General features: G+C 40.3%; 1 long non-coding RNA gene across 2 annotated transcripts in view; it reads right to left on the bottom strand.

Annotated features, from left to right (window-relative positions):
- LOC143695092 (uncharacterized) overlaps positions 1-14,928 on the bottom strand; it is a 54,768-nt gene that overhangs the window by 32,083 nt on the left and 7,757 nt on the right. For both annotated transcript variants that reach the window (XR_013184005.1, XR_013184006.1), the window contains exons 2-6: positions 9,132-9,245; positions 7,285-7,479; positions 4,161-4,205; positions 3,221-3,373; positions 126-269 (exon numbers count right to left, since the gene is read on the bottom strand). This is a non-coding gene — a long non-coding RNA (uncharacterized LOC143695092). The remainder of the gene's footprint in view (positions 1-125; positions 270-3,220; positions 3,374-4,160; positions 4,206-7,284; positions 7,480-9,131; positions 9,246-14,928) is intronic.

The following is a 14,928-nucleotide window of genomic DNA, read 5'->3' as shown; positions in this document are numbered from 1 at the left end:
TAAATTATACTATGTCTGCTTCTAGAAGAAATGTCTCCATTACAAAATTAGCTAACCATCAACATAACATAAAATAACTTCAACATGGTGTCATTTCACAAGAATATTGATTCTCACAGACTTACTGGATTAAATCCTGGTTTCCCATAAAAGGAGCAGCCATTATGTCTTTGGAGGACAGAAAAATATATGTCGTGGAAAGATGTATATTGGGGTGATTAAAACTTCATTGCTGAGCTCAGAAGCACAAGATTTTGTCCTGTGGCAATCTGAAATTAAGAAAATGGTCAAATGATACATAAGAACAAGGCTAAAAAGCAGCTACAAGTCTTTCATTTTATTTTCCTCTGCTGGAAGATACTTTTGACTATTGGATGACCACAGGAAAAGTCATCAGTTATTCTAGACTGACTACTGAGTCTGCCAAAATCTTTTCAAGACCTAGTGGTAGCTTTTCCTTCATTTACCTCACCTTTAGTGCTAATGCCTCTTACCTCACAGGATGTTTTGACTAATACCTGAAAAGACTTTGAAATTCTTAGCTGAGCAAAGGTATTTAAGGGCAAAAAATCCCAATATGTAGCTGTAGTTTCTTTGTGTATCAAAGCTCTAGAAAGAAATCTCTTAGAAAAGAGATTTTTATTATGGCCTTCTCTACTCTGTTTTTATAAGTCTTGCCCTGTATTTAGCATTGAAATAACAATGGGCTAAACTCATTTTGAGCAGAACTTTGTGATTTTAATGAAATTATATTTGGGATAAATTTGGCCCAATTCTCTGTGGTGACCTGCATATCAGAAAAGTTCCTAAAGGAGAAAATATGACCACAACTCACTCAAGTTACACAAAATATTTGGAGTTTCAGCCTGATTTCTTCAAATGCAGATGAAAAGCTATGTCTCCATCAAGTGAGGCCAATGTGAATTGTTGTACACACTGTGCTGTCCTGAGGCTCCTGCTCTGCTCAGGCTGGTGGTGTGCTCAGAGAACAGGAGTGAACAGCTGCCAGATTTCTCAATTTCCATCAAGTCCTTGTCATTTTTCTTCATCATGGAATGAGAGTTTACAACCCCACTGGTGCTGCACTTCCTTGCAGAGGAGAGTTGGGTGCCATGCCAGCTCCAAGAGCTCTCAGTAAGAGGTGTAGGAAAACTGGGGAAGCAGCAGGCTGCTGGGGGAGATGGCAATCCCAGTGTCCAGGGCAGGGGGCTGCCTTAGGGTGGAAATGGGGGTGTGTGTTCCATCACCATCTGTCAGAGGTGGGGCAGTTCTCTCTCTTCATGGGGCAGTTTTTTTCTTTATCTCTCCCACAGCCAATCCTCCCTGCAGAAGATCTCTGCTGTCCATGGCCACTGAGTGTCCCTGCAGGGCTGATCCAATCCCATCATCCCATGGGGAGATGCTCCGCCCAGGGGAGGAGCCAAGCATTCCTACCTGGGTACAATCTGAGCTTTGGGACAGCCCAGCAGCCTTTGCCCAGTGCATTGCCAGAGGAGCAGCTTCTGCTGCCCTGCATGGCCAGAGGGAGCCCAGGCCCATCTGCAGCAGCCCTGGAGCTGCAGAGGAAAACTCCCCCCTTGTGCAGGATCCCTGCTCCAGCAGAGCCACAGCTGGCACTGCAGGAGGGCTGAGCCCCCATGGGATGGGGCTGTGCCACCCCCTGACACACAGGGGGACAGGGCCTGCTCTCACTCTGGCAGGGGTTTGTTTGTACTCTTGCATTTGTATTTTTAATTTTCCTAGTCAAGAACTGTTATTCCTACTCCCATATCTTTGCCCGAGAGCCCCTGAATTTCAAAATTATAATAATTTGGTGTGAGGGGGTTTACATTTTCCATTTCAGGGGAGGTTCCTGCCCTCCTTAGCAGACATCTGTCTTTTCAAACCAAGTCAGGGTATTCCTTGAGAAGCAAAGCCCCATGCTTCGACCACACCTTGTGCAGGTTTGTGGGGTAAGGGCACACATGGGTTTCTGCTCAGCAGCTCCCTCTTATCCTGGCTCTGTGTGGCAGGGAAAAGGAGCACTTCACCTTGGGAGGATCAGCCTGTGGCTGCCTGCTGGTGAAGGATAGTCTGTCACCATTCATCCCTGCCCATTAAGGCTCGGAGAGGGCAATGTTACCAGTCTCTGCCCATTCAATCCTTTTTTGTTGGCACATTACTATTTTATCATTTTGATCTTCTCCCTACTGAAGATAAAAGACACCATGGGCGGGATTCATGAATGACTACCGTTATTTATCGACCCAGGACTTTTTGAACATTTTTTCCCCTCTGATTCATGAACCACTTTTCCATATTCGAAAAGCAGTTCATAAATCGTTCAGCACCAGCAGAAATTAATAATAATGAATTCATTTACATAAAAGGACTCATCCTGCCAGTTGCTGATAATAGTTGAAGCCAGAACCTTGTCGGCAAACAGGATTTTTGCTGGCAGTGCAGGAAATAATCTTTTGTTTATAAATTAATTAAAATATACTTTTCCTCTGCTTTTTAGAGCTGCTGTGGGGATATGTTGCATTGGGCAACACATTATGCATTTTCTTTTCCATTTTGTTTTGTTTTTTTTTCTTCTTAAAAAATGGTATTGCCTAGAATGGAAAAAGGGATATTTGGTAGCATTAAGAGTGAGATTTTAAGAGAGAGTAATGTGTTTTGATTTGTTTTAATGTTTTGAGTGAGGGTTTCTTCCTAAGCCATTGGCAGCTGCATTTCACAAGGGTCAGTTTGAATGTATTCTTTCCTGTGGATCCATCTGTGTTCAGTCCTCTCCTCCCTAAGTCTCATCCTGAGTTTCAAAATCAAGTGAACTTAAAATCATAACAAGAACCTCCCACGTTTCCTCTGAACTGAAACCCACGGGTTTCACATGATTCTGATGCAAAGCTATCTATAATCAGTCCCAGGTTTATTTTTGGAAAGGAAGGGTGACCCAGAGTGAACATTTCCACAATGCCAGTCAAGGGGTAGAATGTGTGAATGGATGTTTAATGCCATGCTTTGCCACACGAGTGCTGTGTGTGCTTCATTAGATCTGAATGCCCCAAGGCAGTGCCCCTTCCCCAGGACCAGATTTACATCACTTACCCAAATGAGAAGCTCATGGCCTTGCTGTGCTGTGGGAGAAATTTCACAGAAAAATAACATTTCCAAGCGCACCCCATAAATTTCCCTTTGGATCACCAGCCCAGCAGAGCCAGCACCACACACCCCTCACCTCAGAGCTTTCCTGGCTGCCCTCAGACTCCTCCAGGTGATTCCATGTGCCAGGGAGATCCAGAGCTCCTGTGAAGCATCTTCTCTCCCCGTGTGCTCTTCATGGAGACTCTGTGCCTGCAGCAGAGTTCAGCTTCCAGGGCAGAGCTCAAGCCTACAAGGTGTGCACAGCAGTAGCCAACACTGCTACATTTTCAGTTGCTCTTTGCACTCAGGCCCAGCTCTTTGCAGAGAAAGCCAAAGACCCTATGCATGCTGCTTTTCTAAGTCACACACGAGAGCACTCGGGGAGATTTGCAAGGAGGGAAAGGAAATAACCATATGAAGATCTTACACAAAAAAATTAGCCTAATTACCTCTTAATATTTTGAAAAGACTAAAGCACTTGAGTGTCAAGTATCATTGCAAATGAGTGGAAATATTTCTTAGCTTGTTTATTTCTTTATGTACAGCGCCACTATTGGAAATTGGAATATGGGAAATTATTTGATGGTATGTACAATTTTTTAGCATTGGAATTTGTCATTTGGTACTCTGATTTTTATTTGTACTTAAGCTTTTCCTTGGCAAACACAGAACTGAATGCTATCACAAAGACTAGAAGTTGGAAATGTGTATTATTAGTCTGATCTGCATCCTATGTATGTGTAGGGCTTCAACAGAAAAACCACTTTTAAAAACAACAACAAAAGGCCTGAATTGTCTGTTTCTACTTTTGCTCTTAATTGGTGACATCTGGGTTTGTTGGTATTGAATGAAACTTTTATTTTGTGTTTTTGAGAAGGAAGAGTTGGCTGACTAGTTGTCTTTATATGGTTTAATTTCCTCTCATGTCCCCTTCTCTTTCATTTCACTGTTTGAAGACTTCTAAGGTAAATAATAAGGGAGCCAAAAGAGCTCTCCAGACAATTCACTGGACTGTTCTGAGCTGAACCACTTACCTGGAGCATGGACCTGGGCAGCTCACTTCAACTTTATGTCTTCATCTGGAAAAGAGAGTTAATGATTCAGCTTAGAAAACTTTTGATTATGTTCACCAAAATCATGATATAAATCTAATATATTATCCTATTAGTATTCAGATCACCTTTTCCATGTAAGCTTCTAGGCAACAAATGGTATTTTGCTTCTCCAGTCTGCTTGATGTAAATTTGGGAAATTATTGATATTACCAGTTACTGCCAGTTTATACCAGTGTGTGACCAGAAGCAGCCTATCACAGGGTTGTCGTGGCTGTATTTGCTACATTTGATGCTTGGCTTTAGCAACTTTTTATGGACTTCAGTAAAAGAAGGAGACAGAAAAAGGAGAATATTTGGATGTGGATCAGAAAACAGAAACTGGAATCAAGCTTCTCAGCAGAAATCATCTGAGGGAGAGACATTTTACTCTCTGTGGCAGTAAAATGACATGCTAAGCAGACTGAAAGAAACATTCATAATTTTAGGAGCCCACTTTCCTCAGTGCATAAATTCAAGACATTGAGGTTGTGACGGCTAAAGCATTTAGAGAGGTGATTGTGACAAGGACAGGAGAGAGGAGGGCTCCTGGATCATACTGTCAGCAACACCAAGTGAGACTGCGTTCACTACTGGAGAGGAGACAGCAAACTGGGAAATAATTTCAGCTTAAGGTTCCCCAAAACACATTCCTGTCCGAGCAAGGGAACTGCCAAGTGGAGGCTGCAAACAGAGCCGGGGCTTTAGCTGACTGTGAGACCCTGGTTCTTCACAACCCTCAGCTGCACAAGGATCTCCAGCAATATGCAAGTTCCTGCACACTGGACAGGCTTTGGAAAACATCCTACTGCAAGTGAAACCGAACTATAAAAATGTATCAGCCTGAATCAATGAATGAATGAATGAATGCCTGTTGGGACTTGCAAAGAGCCACAAAGTCCTGATCCCTGCAGGAGCTGCAGATGTTGCTGGAAGCCACTGCTAATAAGAAGCCAAGTCTGCTGCTGGAGCTGCTCAGCACCTCTGAGGATTTGGCCTTCCATTTGAGCAGCCCACAGACCCTAGAGCCCAATCCTAGGAGGCTCCTGAATACGCTTTAGGAGGGGGAAAAATCTGAGGCAAGCTTTCAACCTTCTCAATTAGTTTTAGTAAGGATCTTCAAAGTTATTTTCTTGAGGGAAAGGGATGGAAAAGTAACTTGCTTAAAGGAAATCTGAAAATCTGGGTTCTGTTCCTGTCCTTTCCAAACATAGCAACAAAGTTTTCAGGAATGGCCAGGTCACAAAAGCAAGTTGGAAAAGAAAAATATAATAAAGGCAGAAGACTTATTGTGAGAATAAATACATAAATGCAATCATGGCAAATGATTCTGTTACTCATTTTCACACTTCTGAAAAAAATATTCATGTTTTTCATTTAGCATATAATCCCAAGATTTTAAAACATGAGGTAGACTTTTTGTCAAGTTCTTGCCAAGCACAGGAGATCCTACCACATGGTCTAAGTAGAAAGTACTGTAGGGCATATAAAGCAAATGGGAAGTTTTAAGAAGCAATTGGTATATGGATTTTTGTTTCTTTTCTAGCTTCTTTATTTGGCTTGATAAACTGGAGAGCCGTAGCCATGAGATGCCAAATGTCTTACCATTAGTTTCCAGAGAGAAGCCCCTGACTCCTTTCTGCACCAGGGCTTGAATCTCTAGTAAAAATATTATAACCTTCATTCAGTACATGCACTGCTCCAAACTTTGACAGATCATCAATTGGATTTCCCAAAATTCTGAAAACAGACTAAATATCCATGAGACTAGGAAAAAAAATCAAAGAAACAAGAATTTGAAACCCCCAGCATACTTGGGTTCTTTATATTCACATGATGACTTCTGAATGTTCAGGGATTAAGTCTTAAGGTATATTTTTGGGATCACACTTTCAAGCTTCCTACATAATCATGAGACCTAGAAAGTTTTGTTTTACCTTTAAAAAAAATTGTTTTTGCATTTGTAGGAGCTGAGGGTTTAAATAAAGCATCAAATACCTCGAAGTTCATGATGAAATAGTAAGAACTGGCAAAGCTGCCTATGATAACAAGCAAAACTCATTTCAGAAGCTAGTAGAGGAGAAGGAATAAAGTACAGTTCAAGACAGGAGAAGGGTTTGAAATGTTACCAGTTTGGAAAGGTTGCATGTTTTCATTAGATTGGCACTGATGTGAATGGCTATCTCAGCTTTTCATGCCCAGGTGTGATTTTTTTGTGGGCTTCTCTGAGACTAAACCACTCACTGCCTATTTCAGTCCATTCCCACTATTTCAGATTGTATTTCTCTTTTGCATCATATTATTTTTTTTAATTTTTCTGTCAGAATTTTCCACTGAAAATAGGAAACTCCTATTGCCTCCTTCCTTACCTTGAGGCTGGCATGGTGCAGAGCTATGGAGAGGCTCCAGCACAGCTCCTCCTCCTGCAGAGCACAGGTTCCCACCCTTGGCAGAGGGAATGCTGCCCTGCCCTGCCCTGCCCGCTCCATTTGCTGTGATCCACCTCTTCCCAAGCCATGGGACATCCCTGGGTGAAAGAACTCTCCTCAGAAGCCAGTCAGACCCTGTGGTGTTTCCCAATGAGCTGGAAGGAAGGTTACTCTTTTTGTGATGCAGCTTTTACCTGAGAAAGCAAAGAGCCCTTCTGCCCAACCCCTGCTTCCAACAGGAAAGGAGGAGGAAAAAGGAATGGGGAAAGAGGAAATGGGAAAGAGGAAAAAGGAAGGAGATCTCTGTGTGGCTGGCATCTCACACTAGTGCCACTGTAAACTGTCTGCATTTGAAGCAGCCAGGCAGGCATCAGAACAGGCAGAAATGGCAAGTTGGAAGGATCAGCCTGAGCAGGGCTTCCCAAATACTCTTGAACTGTCTGATTAATATCAACTCTCACAATTTCTCAGATATTCCCAGACACCAGGTTTCTCCCTGTGCCAAAAGGGCTATTATTTCCAAGGACCTCTACCTTCAACCACTTGCAAAGTGAGAGGATCTCACCTCTACTCCTCACAAAGACAGACATTATTGAATCTGTTCTTAAAATCTCTTTGGCATGACACAACAGAATTACCTTCTAGGAAGCTACTTCCAGTGCTTCACAGCAGGAAACTCTGGCCAGATCCTTCACAGAACAGCATCTCTGTTTTCCCCAGCAGACATGAAAGAAAATGGAAGGCATCTCTATTTTCTTCTCCTTCCTTGCTTTTGCTTCTCCATTTAGCTCCAAGCAGTGTCTTGAAAGATATGGAGTGGTATTCTGGTGTATCTAGAACAGAAAGTTTCTGTCAAGCACTAGTACACAAACCCAAAGCACAGGAAATAGAAATTGTGATTTAAACAAACTGGAACGCTTCATTTCACAGCCAGAAGAGAGGAATCTTGGGTTTAACTAATTATTTTATAAGCTCTTTCAAATTCAAGAAGGGTTACATAGTAAATGATGGATGTATTTTTCTTAAATAAATGCATGTATTTATTTATTTGATACTTTCAATAGATGTTTTAGATATAGGATTATATGATAACCAGCTCTAAGATATTATAAATTTATGTAATATTTACCTAAATTAGATCTCTAGAAATGCCATGGAAGCTGCTTTCTACTTTTAAAGGTCACAAGTTTTACAGTTTTAAACCCCTGGTACAAAGATAGAAAGCATATGGTACATGTTTTAATAGGACTTTTTAAAAATTTGAGATACTGAAGAATATAATCAGGCATTTAACATCATTTAATATCTCAGTTTCTTAAAGACAGATTACAGCTGTGTCATAGAAGTGAAAAATAGAAATGGACACAAATTCTAAGACAAGGTGTGGCTGATGAGGGCATTGATGACCTCAGTTCCAATACTGGATCAAGGTAGCTGCTAGAGCAAATACAGAAATTCTTCCACTGGTGCAAAACCCAGCCTACCTCAGTTCTATCACAGTTCTATCCCCCTTTTTGGATTACCAAAGACATACAGACACTGATCAAAGTATTGACCATATATATCAAAAAATAATATCACAATCATTATCATTAGACAATGAAAGTCTGTGTTGTTTAGGTAGCAAGAGCATTAATTGTAGGATTATGAAAATCTGGGATGAACTATGGTGCAAATGATAAAGTATAAATTTAGAAAAAAAATTATAACTACTTGAATTCATATAATACCAGGTGGCTCAAGAAATGCTGAGGGACTGCTACCTCCTAGTCTGTTTTCATTTACCAGTTCACTTTAGAAATGTTGAAGGATCTGTACATATCAGAAAATTGCTCACTCACTGAAACCAGCTATTTTTAAGGTTTTATTTAAGGGAGATAATGAATAAGACTAAATTGATACCAGGCATGAAGCAATTTTAACCAATGCATTCAAAGTCTATAATACAAAATATTGGAAAATTATATGTACAGTAATCTCAAGTAATGAGATGTTAAAATTCCTTGGAACCCAGAAACTCTTCTATTCATTCTGTTCTTCTTCTTTCAACCTCACTGTGGGAGGCTCCATCTCTGACATCTTTATATATGATGTTCTCATTTCAAAATGCCACTGAACCTTCAAATGAACACTTGCCTACGATCTTTGAATTCAAAAAACCTTAAATCAAGGTTTTTATATTTTAGTGCACTCAGCCATAATATGCAGTGAAAGAATTTTGGTATTTAGTATAGGTCTTATTTCAGAAGAAAGGAAAAGATGACTCTCAAAATGAAAACAATAGTTCAGTAGAATGAAATACCAGCAGTACTGGGTAATTTCTAGACAGGATGTTTCAAACATATACTGAAAAGTGAGGGAAATGAAAAACCCTTTGGAAAGTTAAATCTGGAGCAAAATACAGTATTTTTATAAGAATTTCTCCTATATTATCATGAAAGGATGAAAATAAAATGACATAGGGCAAGCAGTGTGTGTACAGTACCTGGAACCTGGCACCTACTCCCAGAGTTAGTGTCTGTGGGATTTGCATGAAGAGCTTTGAAGATCTCACTCCTGGTGGACATTAGGACAAGGCAAGCAAGGACAGCTTGGTGCTCTGTGGTGGACACAAAATTACCATGAACACAGTTCTCATATATGCTTTAAACCAACCCTTTTTTGCCATTGGGCTGTCAAGGTTTTAAAAGGCTTAAATATTTTCTGAGGCCACTTGTTAGAGCAAACCACCTTCTATACTGCCCTTTGTTAATCACCTACACACACACACAATTCAATAGGACACAAACTAAACCAACTGGCTAAGCAATATGATGGAATGATGCAGATCTGCTACTAAAGTCTCAAGTCAACCTTGTGTTTCCTTTTTTGACATAACCTCCCTGAGCAACGTGTTCCAGTGCCTCACCACACTCACAGTAAAATAATTCTTCCTAAATCTGTGCTACATTTTCCTTCTTTCACTCTGTACCCGTTAACCCTTGTCTTGTCACCACAGCTTCTGAGGAACAGTCCCTCTCCAGCTTCCCCATAGGTCTCTTCAGACACTGGAATGTGGCTCTCAGGTCCCCACTCTCACTATGCTTAAGTAACCATCAGAGCCACTGAGAAATCAAAGCTTATTTACACAACAATGTTAAAGCTTAACTAGTGGCAGAAACAACAAAAACACAGGTACCTGCCTCCTTCTGACTAATCTTAAGCTCTGTAACTGATATTAGAACCATATTAGGATTTTTTTCACGTTAACTGAGTGGGACTGGCATGAGAGCTGTGCAGCACATTTTATATGGATGCATTAAACTTGCAGATGTTAGCAGTTCCCAGGAAGCTGAGGAAGAACACTCTGCTGCAGATCCTGGTGGCACAACCAGCACTGCACACTCTGCACACTCCCCACTCCATCCAGTGCAGCTGCTGCCCTGTGTGTGGCAGGATGCACTGCTCCCTTCCCTTCCCTTCCCTTCCCTTCCCTTCCCTTCCCTTCCCTTCCCTTCCCTTCCCTTCCCTTCCCTTCCCTTCCCTTCCCTTCCCTTCCCTTCCCTTCCCTTCCCTTCCCTTCCCTTCCCTTCCCTTCCCTTCCCTCTCCTGGACGTTGCTGGCAATGCTCAGCAGCTCCCTTTGATGCACAGGCTGCTGGAGCAGCTCCAGTGCTCCAGAGAAAAGTGAGCACCTGAAACAGCTCTGCTGATGAAAATAAAAAGAAGATGAACAAAAGAGCAGTGCAACACTCAGTGCAGCCCTACCACAGACTTTAATTTTCAGTATTTAAGCCCAGCCTGTGGTTGGTGTTACACCCTGACAACTGAACAAGTCAGCATTTGAGGTCTGCTACACTAAGGACACGATAAGTCACCATCCTTAATTTGGAATTATTCAAATGCTCTGACCTCAGCAGATGTAATGAATGTTAATGCATTTGCATTCTGATATTTCAGGGTAGATGCAATAGATGAAGAAAGAAATCAGAAAGGGGTGAAACAAGGCTCAATCTAAATTGAGCCAAATTTTTTTCAGGTGCTAAATCACTTTTTCCATTTTCAAATTAGTCTGAGAGGAAAACCAAAAGGTAAAACAGTTACCAGTTTGCACAGTTACTCCTTTTCACTAAAGAGGATATAACCACCATGTTATTCCCATATGTACACAGATATAAAAATTCTTGGATTATTATGAATGTAAAAATAAAGAAGAAAGGTATAGCTGTGGAAAACAAATAAAAGAATCTTTCATTATCAGTCAGAGCTTCTAAATAATATGCATTATTTTGATCAGAAAATTATAAAGCATTTTCAAATTAAAAAAAAAAAAAACCACAACCTTGTAGAAAAGTGCAAGCATCTAAAAGTTAGATACAAGCCAACTGAATTTAAATATCTAGACCTGAAAGTAAAAACTGTACATGAGTGATCTCTCTTAAATAGATTTTAGTGCTTCTTGATTTAGATACTTGGCTAAAATCCTGCAAAAGTTACTATACTTATTAAATGACTTTAGGAGTTTTTGCACCTAGAAACATGTAAGTTCACACATATACAAGTTCTACAGCAACAAATGTACAGAAATTTTCCAACCCCAACATTTAATATACAGGTTAAGAATGATATTTTTATGTGTTTCAGCAAAGGTTCAGTGAGTTCAGTGGTGCATATATTAAAACTGTATCTATCTTAAAGGCATTGTTGTTCCTGACCAGGTTTTACAGAAAGACATTAAAGACAGATTAAAGACTGCTAAGTGCATGAAACATTAAGAGAACCAATTAAATATCTAGCTACTTAAAATGTCTAATCCAGCTGTGGCATACCATTGAGTACGAGCAAACACAGGCTGTGCTGGGAGCTGCAAGAATTGCTTTGTCATTTGTGGTGGTGACTGCCCAGCAATGTACATGGCAATGATGAGGTTAAAAATCTTCCCAGGAGTAACAGAGGAAAGCTTTTCTTCCCCAGAGGGGTGGCCCCAGCTGCTGGATAAGCAGACAAGTTCCTCCAGGTGAGGATGCAGGAGGGTTGATTGAGGTAGTCCAGCCATGGAGAAGTCTGCTGGGATCAATTAAGACGACCCAGATACAAAAAGTGAGGAGATTCATTTGATCCTTTATTACTCCTGGTTCCCCACTCTTGAGTCCAAGCTGAGGGTCACAGAACTGAATTTTGAGGAGCACTGTAAGGTTGATCTGTTGTTACCAGTTTGTGAGTGGAGTACCTTGACAAAATAATTTCTCTGTAAGCAACAGAACCTCATTCCTTTTGGAGCTACACAGGAAAAACGTAAAACTCAAGATCTTAATGTAGTTTCCTTTCCTCCCTATTTAATAACAGTTTTTATTTTAATTTTTGGTCCCAGATCTGACAATAGGCTAGCGAAATATTCATCACAGGATGCAGAGCTAGGATTGTCCTCTGTGAAGATATTGGCTTCTGGAACAGTCTTATCAAGAAAAAAATCTAGTGGGTTTCCTAAGTTATGGCATAATATTAATTATTTTTAGAAAGACTCTCAAAAATTTAAAATACATAACCTGTGTTAACAACAGAAAAATGACCATGCTGTGTTGAAAATATTATATATGGGTCAGCTTTTTGATGCTGCTTGGACAGAAGCAAGCCTGGGACTGAATTGCCCAGTGAAATGTGAAAAATGGGGATCACAAACCCAGGCTTGCTTCAATATAGCACTGAGTGTTTTGGTTTTGTGGTTCTGTTTCTCCTCTGTGTCGGAGCAGCACTTGCTGCTGGAGCTGAGCCTTCCCCCAGAGCTGCACCCAGGCTGGAGGCTGCCTGCAATGCACTGCAGCCTCCTGACCAGAGGGAGCTGCCATTTCAAACACTGCCTTCTTGTCCAATATCAACCCCAAAATACCTGGAGAAGGGCAAGAAGAGGGGGAGATCAGTGTCCCACCCAACAGAACTCACTGTAGAATGTTTGCTCTAGTAGTACAACATTCACATTTCTTCCTTTCACTAAATCTCTTTGCACATTTTATTTGAATGAAAGACAGCCAGGGATTAAAATTACTATTGCCTGATTCTTCTATCCTCCATTATATAATCAGGTACAAGTAAAATCCCTGAGGCAGAACAAAGCTTTATTGACTGGAAGCAGACACAAACCTGTCCTATTATAATTAGGGAGAGTTTTGAATTGGTTTCAAGGGACTGTCAGAAATAGGCTTCAGAAAGGATGCATGAAATATCTTGTCTTTTGTAGATCCTCCAAAGCTATGTGCTCTTAGAGCACACAAGAACATGTTCCAGTTCAGAAGAGCAGAAAACCATGAAACATATGAACCTCCTTTGCCAAGGAGGAAGCCCACTGTAGACAAAGATAAAGCATTCCTGAAAAAAGAAAGGGTGTGTATGGGGGAAACCCCCAAAAATTAAAACCAGAAAAAAGTTCTGATAGGAAAAAAAAAAAAAAAGGCAAAAAGAAGAGGCAAAGACCAGTTTTGATTAAAAAAACCCCAAAGCAACCAGTCAACATGGAAAAAAAAAACCCAAAGCCCAAAATAAAATTCCCTTTTTTTCTCTGAAAAATGAAATCTGTTCTAACAATATGCCTACCCATGGTTTCATGGCTGCCTCACAGCTCATAAATTAAGCAAGTTCTAACCTGAGCACGCTTAATGCTGAAAGAGGCACAATGTTTGATTCTGTAGACTCTATTCATCCTATGATCTATGGAGGTGTTAAAATACCTTATGTTGGAGGAAAATTAACCAAAGAAGAATGGAACAAGACTCATGCCTTTGAGGTCCCTCTGGCATTACTTCTAACAGGACATGTGTAAACACTGCTGTTCTGGACAAATTTCAAATGGAAAGCAGAGGTAATAAAGAACACCAAAGTGTAGCAGTGTCAGTTAGAAAAATTATTGTTTCCATCCCCTTTTAAAGATTTTTGACCAGTACTGGTGCAACTGTTTTCCACCAAAAGCTTTGTCTCTAAACAGACCATGTGCACTGCTCTCCAGGCTCACCTACAAATATATGGGGATTTCAACAGGAAGGTTTTTTTGGAGAATCCAGGTCAGTGATGTATTTCAGCGTGGTTGTTTTAGTTTATTTCCATTTGGACTGAGGCCCTTTTAAGTAGTAAACAGGACTGCTTTACTGAATTCTTATTTCTCAGTGCTTAGCATTCCTTTACAGACAAAGAGCACTTAATAACTGCTGAAGCAAAGCAGTGAATTGATAAGAAAGGACTATTGTAATCATCACTTCCACAGTAGCCATTACAGTGGCATATTTATATTGTAAGACATGGTGGGATACAGCCTCCTGTACACTCAGCTCTGCAAAGCAGTAGGGGAAGGTGCTCTGGAAAGCAGCAAGACAACACTGAACATGTGAAATGTCTCTTTGTGCCCGTCTGAGACAACACTGCTGCCATTGTACAACATGAAAAAATGATGTCCATTTCCATCAAAGAACAGCAAAATAGAGAGATTTTTATTGTGGTTAGCCTGAGTTCAAAGCTTGGGGTAACACACTTATGGATGAACAGAATAAACACTTACACTTAGGCTTACTGTATACAGCTTAACGAACACATATGAAGATCATATAAATAATTCACATTACTCAAGAGGTGGTGAGTTGAACAAGTCCCTTCTGGTTAAACTTATTTAAAGATAAGGTGAAGTTAAGTGAGTGATGGCACAGTTACAGAGGCCACAGTCCAAGGGGAATTTGGACAGTCTAAGTTACACTACCAGAGTGATTTGTGCAGAATTATGTCAACTTACAGATCTTTAGACCTTTTGGGAAAAGGAAACGTCTGATCTCTAAAAGAAGTGATACAAGATGAGTATTGTACAAAGGACAATTATGCTTTACTCAATAAACTATTTCTATGAAATAAAACTGGACATCAGTGAAGCACAAATGGCAACATTACAGTACAGCTGGAGAGCAACTTCAGTGGCAACAAGGAAACTCTCTGATACTAAAGAGTTGAAACAAAAAAGCCACCTTAAAAAAAGATATAATCCTTTTTAGTCAAGTGCTGTCAAGTCTCTCTTCTGTAGTAACTTACAAATACAAAATGGATCTATCCTGTATCTGCCTGGTAATTTATTTTAAGCATTTAATTGAAGCTGTAAATGTAGAAGGCATTTCTAGAGTCACTACTCTATGACTGAAGGTAGCGAGTCATTATTTTTGGCTGACTATAAGCCACAACCATAAAATTCATGAATTAATCTATAATGGAGATTTTGGTTCTGGTTTAGAAATAACAACAACAAACTAGAGAGCATTTAGTCTGTTAATATTGCAA

The sequence above is a fragment of the Agelaius phoeniceus genome, chromosome 12, assembly GCF_051311805.1.
Source record: "Agelaius phoeniceus isolate bAgePho1 chromosome 12, bAgePho1.hap1, whole genome shotgun sequence".
Taxonomy (NCBI): domain Eukaryota; kingdom Metazoa; phylum Chordata; class Aves; order Passeriformes; family Icteridae; genus Agelaius; species Agelaius phoeniceus.
The sequence above is the reverse complement of the archived record's forward strand: the minus strand, read 5'-3'. Positions and strand labels throughout refer to the sequence as shown.